General features: G+C 44.4%; 2 long non-coding RNA genes across 2 annotated transcripts; one reads left to right on the forward strand and one right to left on the reverse strand.

The window, feature by feature from the left end:
* Positions 1–614: 614 nt before the first annotated feature.
* On the forward strand, positions 615–4,422 carry LOC147752004 (uncharacterized). The gene is made up of 3 exons (XR_015315290.1): positions 615–649; positions 1,308–1,406; positions 3,998–4,422. It is a non-coding gene; the product is annotated as an uncharacterized LOC147752004 (long non-coding RNA).
* A 1,962-nt stretch (positions 4,423–6,384) lies between these two features.
* On the reverse strand, positions 6,385–10,285 carry LOC111271331 (uncharacterized). Its single transcript, XR_002686804.2, has 3 exons — positions 10,213–10,285; positions 7,779–8,534; positions 6,385–7,519 (listed from the first exon to the last, which is right to left on the reverse strand). It is a non-coding gene; the product is annotated as an uncharacterized LOC111271331 (long non-coding RNA).
* Between the last annotated feature and the right edge of the window lie 4,801 nt (positions 10,286–15,086).

A 15,086-nucleotide genomic window follows, 5' to 3' on the forward strand; every position in this document is an offset into this window, starting at 1 on the left:
ATGACAAATTGTATAACCCAACTGTTATTTTCGTTTATACATATATGAGTCTATAGTCCATTCACAAAAAACGCGAGGAAAATAAAACAATTGCATCTGCACACCAGAAGGTCGAGAGGCACAGACGTTGTCCCATTCGATAAGCAGTAGCAGGAATAGGGCGTTGGCTGACCGAGCGTTCGGTCAGCGTGGATAAATAATGGACGTTGACGGAAATCAATGCGTAAAGTCTGCACTAAAACTACCTACCAAATAGCAACCCTTTAAACTGGTAAAGACACTGCAGGCTCAATGTGCCATTTGCTAAGATACGTGGGACGATGTGAGTGCATCGGTACACAAAGAGCGGGCTATTATTGCTCAACTGCAGGGACTGTTCGATGGCGCTAACAGCTGCAGCTATAATAGTGATAATAATAACAGGGAATGGTTAAGTCGTTTTGTCTCTTAGCGCCATTTTGGTTCTCGGGTAACCTTGACCTGGCGTTTTGTAGTGCTGTGCCTGTTCGCTCAGTTTAGATACCCTTATTATGTTAACGACGATGAGAAAGATACACCTATATCAATAGGTCAAGAACTCGACAAGCACATAAGTATACAAATTCGACTTGTAAGCTAACGGCGGGAAATTTTCAGTAGGGCAGCTGAGGTAATCAGTTTAGCGTTGATGTTTTAGGTCTTGTCTGCTTGCCATTTTACGCGGTGGTTCCTTTCCTATACAGTATAGTATTCAAACGTTACTAACGTATTTAGTTTTTTGTTAGCCGAAGAATGCGTAATGAGTATAAAAAAAAACAAGGACAGACTTCAGTTAGTGTTGGTACGTAGGCGGTCTAGAGCAAGGTGTGCTTTTGCCTTACAGAGCGGTAACTGCTGCTGTATTCGAATGGGGCAAGCAGTCGATCTAGCGGCCGAATTCGTTAAGTACAAAAGATTTCGTGTTATCACATTAGAGTTCGAATAACACTTCTGTCTCGGAAGCAGCTCACGGAGTTGATTAGATTCGTAAAACCACTAAGCAGAAATCAGCTTTGAAGTTAATTGACCACCTGAGCTTTAGATAGGGTAAAAGGTATTCTGCCTACAGACAATATTTGAAACATTATTTTGAAATTAAAGACTAATCTTAATTTAATATGGCCTTCATCTTTTGATAAGCCGTAATAGTTGAGGCACAGCTTACTTGATGGGTGCCCCCGTAAGTCTCTCGATATTCATTTCTACGAAACATAGTATGGGTATCCTTTTTTTTCTGCTAAAAGAAGGCTTTTTTCCTATTTGTAATCGATTTGATATTTTATTTTCAGACAGTATCATCATAAAAAGAAGGCAGATGCGCGTATTGTTTGGTAAAACGTGTGTTTACAGAACAATAGCTTGTAGCTCAGACGGACATTGAATCAACTGTAAGTTAACTTTACTCTTAACTATGAATTAATTTGCTTCTAATGGTAAGCTTATACTTTGCCTTTCAATAACTTACCGTGCGTTTTATCTGACTGTTGGACGATGCTACATGTATACATGCGTATGAATCTAATACAAAGCACAGATGAGATGAAGGTTACTACTGGATATCACCTTCATATATTCTGTATTTTTTTATGAATTACGTCTTTTTCAGTTTCTAATATGATATTTGATTCACGAGCTGAGACAGCTCCATTTTGAACGAGCATCGGTATGATTGAGTGAGGTAGCAAAGCTTTTACGGTTAGGTGCGTACGCCTAGTGTCTTCAGAGTGTGAAAACAACTTGTTAAAAAACGTTTGAAGTCTCGATGATACACTACCTGTTTATCGAAGCAGACAAATAAAGCGAGGCGAGCTAACTGCACCAGGATGGCTCAAGTGCAATGCAAATTTGATCGTCAGAGTAACTGCCTTTCAGAGCCGCTTCTGAGGGCTCTAATAACTCGGTGCGTTCTTAGACCGCGTCTCTATTATACTGCGGGATTGCAAACAGCACACGGAAACACTCTGTAAAACTCTGCCTGCTTTTGCCATATCAGCCCGAACTATTATGAGCGGGACGGACTTTCTCCGGCAGTAATCTTAAACACAAGTTTTACACACTGTACTGCAACCGTCGGGGATGTGCAGCTGGTTGTATGAGGGCCCTTCAACGACGAGCGAATGCATTATATATGATACATACGTTCTTTTCTGTGTGAGACGTGGCACACGTTACCGCTGAACAGTACACAAGCAATTGATCATATAAGCGACTTGACATTGGTACGGAAAAACGTCAGTGCAGTCGAACGACAGGCAAAATTAACGTATCTTCTAGTGAATAGATAAAATCCGAATGAGGGTAATTGTGTCAAATTGTTTATTATGTGCTTTGCAATAAATGCTTATGCTCATAGGGAGTTAGTTAATGAAAAGGGTTTGCAACTGGTGGCATCATCTTTGTAGACGGAATTTTAAATTAGCTAGCATGAAATACACTCACAACCTGCATACAGACAAGCTTGAAGAGATAACCGGTGGATGATATATCGCGTTGGTTGATTATGTTTAACTGGTCCTATTCATCTCTCGTGTAGCAACATCCTGGTTCGCACATAGTGTGTAGGAGACGAATTTTTTATAATAACACTTGATACTTACACACTGTGTTCACGGCCGTATAACTTTTCTTTGATGGAGTTCACTTGAAAAAGGACATTTTGTTCAATCGGTGTTACTATGACGCAGATAGCTAGGACGCAATTACTGATTTGTTTCCCTCTCTTGGGGGCCGAACTTTGATGCTCAGCACTTACTATATTCTTTAGATCGCGCTGTAAACCCCGATATCCAACAGCCTTGTAGGAGCCTATTGTGTTTTCGACGTTCTAGTAATGAGGCTTAGATTACCTAGAGCCGGAAAATCGTCTGCTGTAAAGCCACTTGCACAAGTTTTCTCTCGTGGCTGCAAATTAGCGCTGCAAAACAACGTCTTGCATAGACTCAACTGCGATACAACGCAGCCGTCAACTTGCTTTAGCCCCTCAGAACAGTACATAGATAGCTGCATTTGTTCAATGTTTGGCCATTCCGGACTTAAACGACAACTGAAACGGGGAAGACTGTAACAATAGATTATCGAACACATGGAACTGATGGCGGTAACTGATGGCGCGAATGGCGATAACGTCGGGATGAGTAAAAATCAAATAATAATGGCTTGGTTTATACATACAAATTGTGTAATGTAATAATTTATATATGACTGATGCGATGTAAACCAAGCCGAAGCCGAAAATCAATATATTTAAAGCAATCGGTTCTGCCTGGAAGCAAGCGTTTGGATATATGAATACGCTTGTATGCGTGAAATACTGTCTCTGTGCGACTCGAACCATCGTTTATCATACGCAAAACTTAAATTGTTATTAAGTTTTTCTATTTTACTGGACTACTGGGTTTCGAAACGACTGTACTTATAAACGAGTATCAAGCGCCATTCCTTGTGGAAGAAGTTCTAATCTGACCTCATTAGGCTTTAATTACTAATAGGTAATTAGTGCGTAAGATAGCTGATTACCACAAAACCGACCTAATACCAGGGATCAGCATATATACCTGAAATACTCTGCAGAGAATAACTCTGAGTAAAAATCATGCAATGACAACATTGTAAAAACGTATCGATAGACCGGTTCGATTGAGTTACAAAGTAGTTAAGGAGATGTGATAATAATACAGCCTCGCCTATCCTCTGTACAGGGATTGATGATACCAGCTTGTTTAACAGACGCAACTGAAGGTTAATACTACAGGCTGCAATGTTTGCCTTTATGTTTTCAACGCGTTGCCTTTATGTTGTTCAGGCTATTGCCTTGTGATTTCTCTGTATTTCAAAAATAAATTAAAAACAATTACAAAACTGCAGTAATCTTTTAAATATACATTGGGCGTAATTGCCAGAGTTCCATGTTGGGTGCACTCTCTTATTTCGACATTTATAAAAGACCTAGTGCTATAACATTTGCTTCTTCTTTTCATAGGGAGAATTCACGGGAAAAATCTAATGGTGTTAAATCGTCAAACAGGGCCGCGACGCTACGCGTGTTTTTCAGAAAAAAATTGCGTTCGTGTAACTTTTCCTCATCAACCTCAGCGCCTCAGATTCGTCATGGAAGCTAACATCGTCTTGTTGAAGCCACCTATTGCTCAAACCAGTTTTGATCACAGCTTTAGCATATTCGTGTGTCAAGAACCATTTACAGTCAAGTAAAGAAAACAACTCAATCCAGTCATACTTCCTGCATAGGGTCCGCACCATACGTTTACTTTAGCTTGATGAAGCGTCTCTTCCGTAAATGACGTGAGGAGTTGTATGTTCCTATATGCGGCGGTTATGTATTTTCACTGGTCTAGTCATGTAAAAACGAAAATAAACTGAAAAAATTATTTCTGCTACAAAATTAGAGCCGCGTTACAATTGTCTCTCGACCTGAGCGAAAACGTACAGTGCTTTGCTTGGTTCGTAGGTCTCCTCCTCCTGGGTTAACCTAGTCCTATAGAAACAAACGTTGGGATCTTCGTGCAACTCACATAAGTGGTACCTCGCAGCGGTTTCGTTCGCGTAGAAATGAAGGTGTTTAAATCCCTTAACATTCTATAAGGCAATGAATGCACGGCTTTATTTATTTTTTTTTTTTGGAAAAAGATCAATTAGCGAAATCGTTCGCAGTCGCCGGCAGTTCTTTGGGCTAGTATTTTATCCGAGTACGCATATAATTTATATATTTCACTCAGGGCCTCATATTCGTATGACGATAACGCCTTACATTCTTTAGGTACACTGATTGCTGATAACATCTTCGACCATACTCAGTACCGCTGTCGCTGCACTGTTGTCCCTGCGTATTGTTTCCCTGTATCCCTGCTGGATCCTACTCCAATTTACGACGCCAGTCGTCTTGTATCGGCATTGCACCAGCGACCGACAATCATCGTTTTATGGGCTCCTATCGAGCTCGTCTTCGTTGTCACCCCCGGGATCATCAACCTCACTGTCGTTATCATCGTTACGTCTAAAAGATGCCCTCCTCGCTTTCCTGCTCCTTCGGCTTGTGCCATCCATTTCCATGGACAACAGGCGATAAACGTTGGCCATTGCCCGTCTGCCTACCAGCCTTGGTTACCTCTCGTTCAATCCAACAATTACCCGTCCTCTTCCTATGCTCAGTAAATTGCTTGTAATAGCCCTATAGCAATGTTATACTACGCCGCATAATGAGAGTCTGGATGGAAATCTCTCATGGATGACTCTATCGTTGGTGTCAGTGTCGTCGTAGTAGTTGCCGATAGGAATCTGTATCGTTATCCATTTGTGTTTGTTGCTTTGCCGTTGATATTGGCGCCTCTAGGCGTCGCTCTCTGGGCGTCTATATTGACGGTGACGCCGGCGTTCTCTATTATCCTGCCCGATTTATGTCTATTTATTGCCGTCGGATCTGCTGGGTCTTAGCTTTTACTACGCCTCGCCCCATCAAACTTCAGTAAAGACACACAACAGCCAAAAACGCCTAGAGCAGGCTGCAATGAAGGTTAAAGCCGTCCTCTGAAATTGCTGCATCACTTCTCTCCCCTCCAGCGACCACTTTGCTAACGTCTTCATCATTACTGTGAACGCATAAAAGACAAGTCGGAAGCAATGCTCACAATTTCAGGAAATAGCATCTACTTGTACTATATACTTGCTAAATGTACGTACTTGTATAATTGACTAGACCAAACGACTGTAAAGGAACAAAAAAATTATATGCACAACAATAAGCTGTTTCTACAGATGTTTTTTCTTCCGGGCGTAAATAAGGTTGGATAGGTGCAGTTGATTTAACAAAATCAACCCATAACTACCGAATGAGCTCCTGAGTTTTTTCTGAAGTGTAACGTGTCATAGAATGAACACGCAGAGGCCGACAAGATAATTAATTCCACTGACCCCGTTATATTATTCTTATGTTTGTATTTCTGTGCAATTGTTTTTTTTCTGAAATTTCCACACATACCACATAAAAACCACATATCTTGGCTATGCAGTAATGTTGGCGCAGTGTAACTCTATTCTTATTCACTATGAGGGTTCAGAAACCATTTTATTATATGGTATTGGTCAGAACGAATCATATGGACGAATATCATATGGACTTTGATTTATATGTTAATAATAGACCGAGTACTTAGAAGTAATATGAATGAGGACTAACATTCCAAATTAATTATAAATGGCACTTACGCATGTAACACGACTCGCCCTGGCTACCCCTTCTAACTGGTAGGGTTATGATAGTATACTAAAAAAGTAATTCCGACGATTTGTTTCTACAGAAAAGATAGCCGGAAAGAGTTGAAAAGACTACGCTATATTTAAACTCCTGATCGGTTGGTGAAATATAATCAAAGTTTTATTTTGGTTACGTTTTCTTAAATGAATTTTCCATGTATTTTGCCGTCCCTTTTTGTGCCTTATTACAACATCAACAAAATGTTACTCCAGCAATCTTTATATTGTATCTGTTTATTTTTTTTTTGCTTGTGGATTTCCGGATCTCATAATACACGTGAGGTTTGCGGGAGGTGGAATTGGTCTCTATAATTTGTGTGATATGCAGTTTATAAAATACATCATCGATGTTGCATTTTCTGCTGTTTTCGCTATCTTTATCTTGTCTAAGAAGTAATTTGAACGAGTCCTACTAAAGGCAGCGCATACTGTATTTACTAAGTAAAGCACAAGAACGGTAAATCAATTCAATTGTTCATTTGCCCATCGCATAGCAGCTACTCTTTGTTGATGCCTTGAGACACTGATCGACATTGCGAACCTGTCAGGATTGTCGCTTAGGCAACCCGTAATGAGCTTTTGATATTGACCGAGGTTGTGAACCTCTCGAGCTCAGGTTCCATCTACCCCAACTATCATCATCTAGGAAACCCTTCTCTACGACTGTATGGTCTAGACCATCTATGCAATTGCTTAAAACGTAGCCCACTATTCTGACGCCGTCGGATAGAATGAAACAATGTTAAAATTCATCGTCTAAAAGCTTCTATTGGATATAATATAGCGTTATTAAAAAAATAATAGCAATTTTTGGTTACTGTTCTCCGCAATCTCTCACTCGCTGATAATCAATTCTGAAGCAGCGTTAAAGCCATTTTCGGAAAATTCATTTTTCTGCTATTCGACATACTAGACCGAAGCGCACGAGACGTTTTGCGGCCAACACGAAACGATGACAAGCCCACATTCGTCAAACCGGACAACAGTTAATCATCAACATATGGACGATAAGGAAGCAATAAATAAAAATCACGTAACGATCCCTGCGAGCATCCTTATATTTCCCATACAGAATATTACATGTATAGCCAAAAATACTCCTTTTGCTTTTCTAAATTCGGTGTTCTGTACAGACAACAACTCATAATGAGTGGATGCTGATAAATGAAATGTAGCTTCTCATAGAACTGTTTATACTTATTTACTATGGAGAAAGGCGCATCTCGTAGATGATCTGAAACATTAGTTATTTTCAAGTTAGTAATGATTCTTCAGTAAGAGATTTATCGACTTAGATCTTTTATATCGACAATATACGCTCAGAGATTACTTTTTTAGTACCAGGTTGGATACCATCAAGTACATTCAAACGACCGCTGCTGTTTCAACCTTTCCAATTGCTAAGCTTTTGCTTGTTTTTGTTCTTGAAATAGTAAATTGTTTATCAGTCGGTACTAAAATCTCCCTATCGCTAATAGTTATTGTAAACCTACCTTTACAGAATAATTGCAGATCCATTGTATTTTATTAAAATTGTCAGCTCATTCTCTGGAGGATTACGACGTGTTATGTCACCCAGCATCCGAGAAGATATACTGAAGACCCCCGTTCCTGTGTGTAACCGTGAAAGCTGAAGCGCTATTGCTTCTTTTTGTCGTTAAGACAAAGGTATAAGATTCAGGGGACGTGCATGGTCCGATCAGGCATATTTGCCTGCCTCCTTTGTCCTCGAGTGTATGTAAGTGACGTGTATCTTTTCGGTGACGTCGCAATCGCCTGTTACGAATGACGCAACTAGTGGCTAGTGACGTCATCGAACAACGATAAGGTAAGAAGGCAACAGATGTTTTCAACGGCACATGTGCAGCAGTTCAGATGCTCGTGTCGACAGGGATTTTAACAGCGTGAGTCTGTGGGGTCTGTGGTGAGCGGATCCCGCCATTGTGAAGCGACAATCATACGTCACTTACAACTGTTGTTGTGTGCTGCTTGCTTGCAATTAAATTGAAGGGTCGTTTGACTTATGTCAAAGCATTCGTTTCAATTTATCATTAAAATAAGACAAATAAAGGGAAAAATCCCCTTTATACTGTGCAAGACATAAGACACGCTATGCACAGGTGTTTGATATTTAAATACATCCTAAGCGCATCGAGGGTCCTGCATGGCTTGAAAAAGCATGATAGTGAAGTGTGGTATAGTCTGCTTCGAACGCGAGGCGCACATCATCCAGTGGCATTACATCAAACCTAAGTAAGCATGGTTCATTAGATCGATACTTCGAACGAACTGATACACTATTTCCAACCATCAGGTTATTCCTATGATGTACAGTAAATTTGAATGTATTCTGGTTGATTGGTATTACAGACAAATGGATGCAAGTGCTTTTGTGAATAATTTGCAGCGTCGGATCGAACAACCCTTGCGCCATTTACAGAACAGCGAGAGAGCAAACACTTTTTTAAGGCTTTATTTGACGTTAGGGATGGGGACTTCGAGAGCGCTACGTCTGGTTGCTAGCGGACGCAGTTTTTCCCTTTGATCCTGTGACAGCCAATGTTCCATGATCAATTTTCCTATTATCTACCTTTGGAGTGATCGCGGTATGCAAAACTGTAGTCTTTATTGTAGCGTATCTTATAGTAAAATTGAATCATTTCAATTGCCCTGTGTACTATTTCTTGCTAGCACACGTTTAGCTCTATAAGACGAGCATGATATATTGTTTGCATTGGCTAATTCCGGAGTGAACCTTTTTGTTGATCGCAGTCGTGTACAGTATTGTATTTAAAATTGCTCGTAATGTCATTGACAAAATCGTTGGCATTGTAACGCCCATGATCAACGTAAAGCAAAGTGTTGACCGCCATTGCTTGCAAATCCGAAATGATGATGTGTCAATTTCGACAGCCTACCGCGACGGTTCCACCAGTCGTAACTGAGTTAGCCCTTGCCCACGGGTTGACAGACCAGCCGTATTTACGGCGTGCAGCGGAATGCATTTGCACGGGAAGTGTCGCCGAAAAATGGGGCGTAAGAAATAGATCGTTCTACACTGACAAATGACTTGGGTCGGCCGTAGCCAGCGATTGTCGGGGGCACAGGCACTCGCAAACAGCAGTAGCTGGCTGTGTCGGCCGCTATTGTCACAGATGTAGACACCACCTGCCGAGGCAATCCAAGACGCTACTAAGCAAGATAACCAATCGGTGATGCGTGCTGCAGGCAGGCAGTCAAGGCAACAGGAAGAAGCACGCACCGGAGGCAGCTGCCCCGTTTGTGCTACTGCTGTAATCACCGTTGCCATTTTCGTTACCGCGACCGAAATACCCGTGGCGATCAAACAACCACCTGTAGGGAGTTGACCAGGCCAGTCACCAGGGAGCGTTGCAAAGGGTCCTGTCGAGAGGGGCTGCGAGGGTCATTGGCATGCGCGCGCAAACTAGCCTTGTTGTTGCCTGTCAAGGGTGCTTTCAGTGCCTAACGGCGGCCTGAAATAAAAGTGTCGTAGGCACGTATAGAACCGCCTGCTCGGATTATATACTACCGAACAGACCGGATCTATGACAGCCGGCATTCAACGACTATTACACGCAGCTCATCCCCGTAGTGCACATACTGCTGCTGCTGACAAAGCCAAGAGCGGACCATAATAATCTTGAGTCTGCTGGTCGGGATGCAGGTGTAAGAGCCCTTGCTAACCGCTCTCATACCGGTTCTCTCCCAATGTGGCTGTGTGCCGGTACGTCTGAGAAGGTCAGAGTCTGTTGCGCACTCCTGACTGTGTGTCTCTACGAGGTGTATGAGTGTGCAAGATCTATCCAAGCGTCTGACTCGGTGTCTGTCTACGATGTGAGCTTCCTGACGGCCGTGTGTTTGCCATACTCTTGTGTTCAACTCCTGCCTGAGTGAGTGCGGACCTACATGTATGTGCCCTTCTCTGAGAGTCGTGTCTTAGTCAGGCGAAATTCGTGCATCATGCAAGCCGGCCGGCCGGTTGGTCATCCGTCCGTCTGTGTGTAGCGGCGATGTTCCTCTGCGCTCTCTGCCTCATGCTGTAGCCTGGTCGGCTTTCGTTGCCTTCCGTTGCTTTGCTTCTCTCTGCCTTTTTGCGTGTCTGTCTATCTAGCAGTTGCTTCTGACGAGAGATCTGTGCTACAAGCAGTGCCTCGCCACCAGCAGCAGCGGCGACAGCAGAGAGCTGGCGAGCCGAGTGGGTACTGACTGGCAGAAAGGCAGACGGACGGTCAAACATCCAGGCGGACAGACAGACAGGCCGTGTGGTCGTGGTGGCGGGCTGGGCAGAGCCGAACAACCAGCGAGCAGAAGAGGAGCAGGGTTTGCAAGCTGAGCGGTAGCAGCGGGCAGCAGCTGAACGAGCAGCGAACAACCTCCTTCGAGGGCCTGCGCGCGGTGCGTGAGAGGGTCGGGAGACGACTGGTCCCTTTTCGAGCGAACTGGGTAGCAGTAGCAGCAGCCGGAGCTGCCAGCAACTGCCGCCCCTACCACCAAACTCAATTCGAGCGAGCGGGCTGGCCTGCCGCCGTCGTTCTCCGTCTGTAACCAAAACCACAGCAGCAACTGCTCGAGTGCTACCTCCGGGTCCTAAAACGACATTAGAACTAGTATTACCATCTACTGCAAGCGCTACCACAAATACTATTCTACTATTTCTTCGGCTACTGTAACAACAACAACACCGACGAAGAGCTGTTCTTGTTAGTGGCAGCACAGCAGCGACGGAGAAGAACACATATACAGAAAGTCTGTACAACCCTGTGTATACTTGTGCGCTATATCGCTGCCCCTACCAAACAACAACTAAGGTTTGTGCCACCCCAACAACAAAAGAAAAACAACAACAACAACAATAACAGCAACAGCAACAACAACAACGACAACAACAACAACAGCAGCAGCAGCAGCAGCAGCAGCAGCAGCAACAACAACAACAACAACAACAACAAGTGTTCGTGCTCCGGCTACTACTGCAACCTGGAGTGCTCCACAATCAACACGTCCGCGACTCGTCATTTCTCAGCCGGTGTTGGCGATCACAGCTGCTACTGGTATGGCTACTGAAATTTCAACAACAACTGCTTCGTCTACTTCTAATTAGTAGGTACATAGTAGCTTCTGTTTCTCCACCAAGATGAGAAGTGCAGATGCCTAGAGAGTATTATCACGCAAATACAGTTACAGGCGTCGTCGTCCTTTCTGCTGCTACGAATGGCCACGAGTCACCAGCAGCAGTGTAGCGTATAACTGATCCTATCGCTCGAACTGCCGCTGTGTTACTACCAAGCGGAAAGCAGTGCGAACGAACGGCAAATACGAACAAGCAACAGCGTCGACATTATTATTGTTGTTGTTGTCGTTGTTATTATTGTTGTTGTGTTTTTTTTGCTTCGCATCGATCAAGCGTTTATAGCACATTGTCCTGTACTTAATCAGCGACGTGTACGGCAACGCAAATAGGCGGTGGCGAGAACGCAGAGGAAAGAGTATAAGCGGTGGAACTAGCGTGCGTTGCCGCTGATTTTTTCGGCGCCTCCTTCATTATGGACGCACCTACGAGCCAAACGCAGCCGCAGGCGAAACAAACAAGAGAAAACGACGACATATTGATTTAGAAGAGAGAGCGCGAAGGCACAAGACACATTACGGTAATATATATGCAGGACATCTGCAACACCAGTAAACCAGGGCGAACAACGGCAGCAACAGCAGTTAGAAATTTGGAAATATCCGCAAGATTAATAGATAGCAGGATAGTGCAACGATCTTAGCAGCGCACCTATAGGAATACCTGCCCTTTTCCTGTGTATGATGCCAATATGTGTACCGTTTGGAAGTATCCATCATTGTGACGTCTGCCCGCATGCAGTGCCGAATAACTTAACGACGGACGGACCTGCCTGCAATGAGGCAGCTGCATTGCCCTCGAGTTTGCCCCGTCAGACTACTCTCCGGCGGGCATAACGTATTGCTGCCGGAGTGGAGTTCCAGTCGGCCAGGGCAACCTGAGCCCCTGTTCTTTGAGCAGAATAGTAACGAGCCACAGCAACAGCCGTTCGGACAACAGCAGCTGAAGGAAAAAAAGCAGCAGCAGTCGCCGACGCAAAAGCTGCAAGGGCAAGCAAAACTAAAGCTGCAGTTTCAACTACGGTAACAACAACATCGGGTATATCAAACGTCAAACGGCGAAGGACCCATCAGTTAGCCATGTTACGTCAACGCTAGATGTCACAATTAGCTCCTGAAGTAAAAGTAGCAAGACGGCGTAAAGTTACACGAACTGCAGCGGGCACCCAAGTGACCACAGGGACGCGGTCGTGAGCTGTACAAGGCCAAACAGGGGCCAAAATATCGACAACGCAGTCACAGTATTACCATCTTGCTACCGTTACGAGGCCTCCAAATCGACACGCTATCCCCCGGCTATCGATGTCGTTCGGTTTATTTTATATTCCTAGGTTATTATAGGAGAGATATGTTTATCCTACATAATGCCATAGGCATTATGTAGGATAGGCAAACACCATATTGAAACTTGGGTTGAAACAGAATTAACGATGGATGACGCTTACCACTGCTATATGCCGCTACGATTCGAAGTTCATTAAAAGGCAGAGAGAAATAGCGCGGTGCAAGGTTGAAGCCAACAAAAGGCGAGCTGAAAACAAATACGAATAAGAGTAGTTCGCAAAGAACGGAAAGATCACACACCCAATAAAGAGAAGATATGGAAGGGGAAAAGTTAAGGAAGCACAAAAGCTACAGACAGTAAGAGGAAAAAGTGTACACAAGGAATAAACAACCGGAAAGCCTCGTTGCTTCGTGTTGTGAAAAACGCATCAGGAAACCGAAAAGTTCTCGGCTACGACAGCACCGTCGACTGCCTCGACAGCATTCAACTCCAAATACGATGTCAAATTAAATTTTGACGTCAACAACAACAGAAATGGCAGCGACTGTATCACAACCACAGATGGTTCTAATTAACATGCGGTGTAAAATGGACCCTGACGAAGTGAAAGTGTGACATATATATATCTATATATACATATATGTATTAAAAAAAAAAAATATGGTAGGCAAGTGAGCGTCTAGTGGGCAAGACGACCAAAAGTGTCCTGCGCGCAACGCCTAGGCTATGGGCCATGCAGGAAGGTAATCATACACTGCGAAGAGACTACGAATAGCTTAGACACAAGACGACAACGGCGTCTATCTCCGCCGCGGTTGCAACGACCATCGCCACGCACCATTATCACCATTAGCCTGGTAGCAGCACGAAGTTGCAAAAAAGCTGCTGTAACGGTGGTGCGACGCTGCCGTCGCAGATCTTCACACGCCGCTACGGCCGTCGTAGCGGCGGTCGCTTCCTTCGGCTGCGACCAATACAACAGTTGGTGGACGACCCACTAGAAAGCAGGCAGCGAGACTAGTCAGGCTGATTAGAGCTTCAACTCGATATAGCAGCAGTCATAAGAGTGAAACTGTACAACTACTTGCGCGTGCGTCTCGCTGGTTCGTGCGGCCCTAAATTCATTTCATCGAGCGCCGGCGATCTTCGACATTCAGCGTGCAGTGACAATAACAACAACAACAGTAGAGGTTGCTTTGCCTCCGAAACGCCGACGGCGACGGAGAAAAGGGCAAAAGAAACTAACCAACAGGTATATGCTACTACCACGACTCAATAGCTGTAGCAGTCTAGGCCGGTAGACTCAGTGTGTCTCAACGACCAAGACATCGATTTCTGTGGTGCGACCGTTCCGCTGACAAGCAACGGCCCGTGCGCGACCTGTATTGCTGGCTACCTGTGTGATGTTGTGTGGCGGAGCTAATCTGCTATAGCAGTGACACTACCCACGACAGCAATACCAATAACACACTAATATACATACAGACAAATAGACGGATAGACGCGGCAAGACAACAAGCCGAGCCCAGCAGACAAACGCGGTTTCAGCTACACAGTAAAAAGGTAAAGCTGTTTGTCGAAACACCGCGATTTTTGTGCGCGTGGTGCTGCTGCTGTTGGCTGAGGGGTGCATTATCGCAGCAGTCGCAGCTGCTGTCGGTGGCGTCGTCGCCAGTGAAACTTACGCCTGTGCCTTCAGCGAATTTGATTATCAAGCACCAACTGATCGGGCGTCAGATCATCGACCCAACTACCAGCGCTATTAATCAGTTAGTTAGCTGTCCGGCACACTGACTGATTGACATAGTAGCCGATGACTACGACGAAGAGCACAGCAAAGACAAGGAAAAAACGTCAATTGGACGAACGGCAAACACGAAGTTCTGCCTACGAAGAGAAAGAGGCTGCCAACCGCCGTGACATCGAAGAATCGTGACAACAAAAAACGATTAAGAATTTCTGCTGGTCTTCGGTACGCTGGCACTCGAAATCGCACATTAATAATAGCTGTTGGGCATACGTGGACCTGGTCCTTTACGTGTGGCCCAGCCTCTTGTTCTATCTGCCGAGTTGACTTCTAGTAGCTTGTAATAGCCGCTCGACCACTGTCCGTCTGTCTGTCTACGAAAACTGAAGTCCGTAATCGTAGCAGGACGCTAACAGAGGCCTGCGTTGTTTAGTGAAGGCCTTTGTATTCGACTACCAGCAACTGAAGTACGAATAGGGGCCGTCGGTCGCAGATCGGTTTATCTTTTCGGAAGTGGCCGCGGTGTGGGACAGCGTGGTCCCCCGAAAAAGCGCCCGTACGGGGTTGCCACCTACCGGATCCAAGTGAGCTGCCTCACGCCGTTCGACCGCTTGCTGTTGT

Source organism: Varroa jacobsoni, unplaced genomic scaffold (assembly GCF_002532875.2).
Source record: "Varroa jacobsoni isolate VJ856 unplaced genomic scaffold, vjacob_1.0 contig00544, whole genome shotgun sequence".
NCBI lineage: Eukaryota > Metazoa > Arthropoda > Arachnida > Mesostigmata > Varroidae > Varroa > Varroa jacobsoni.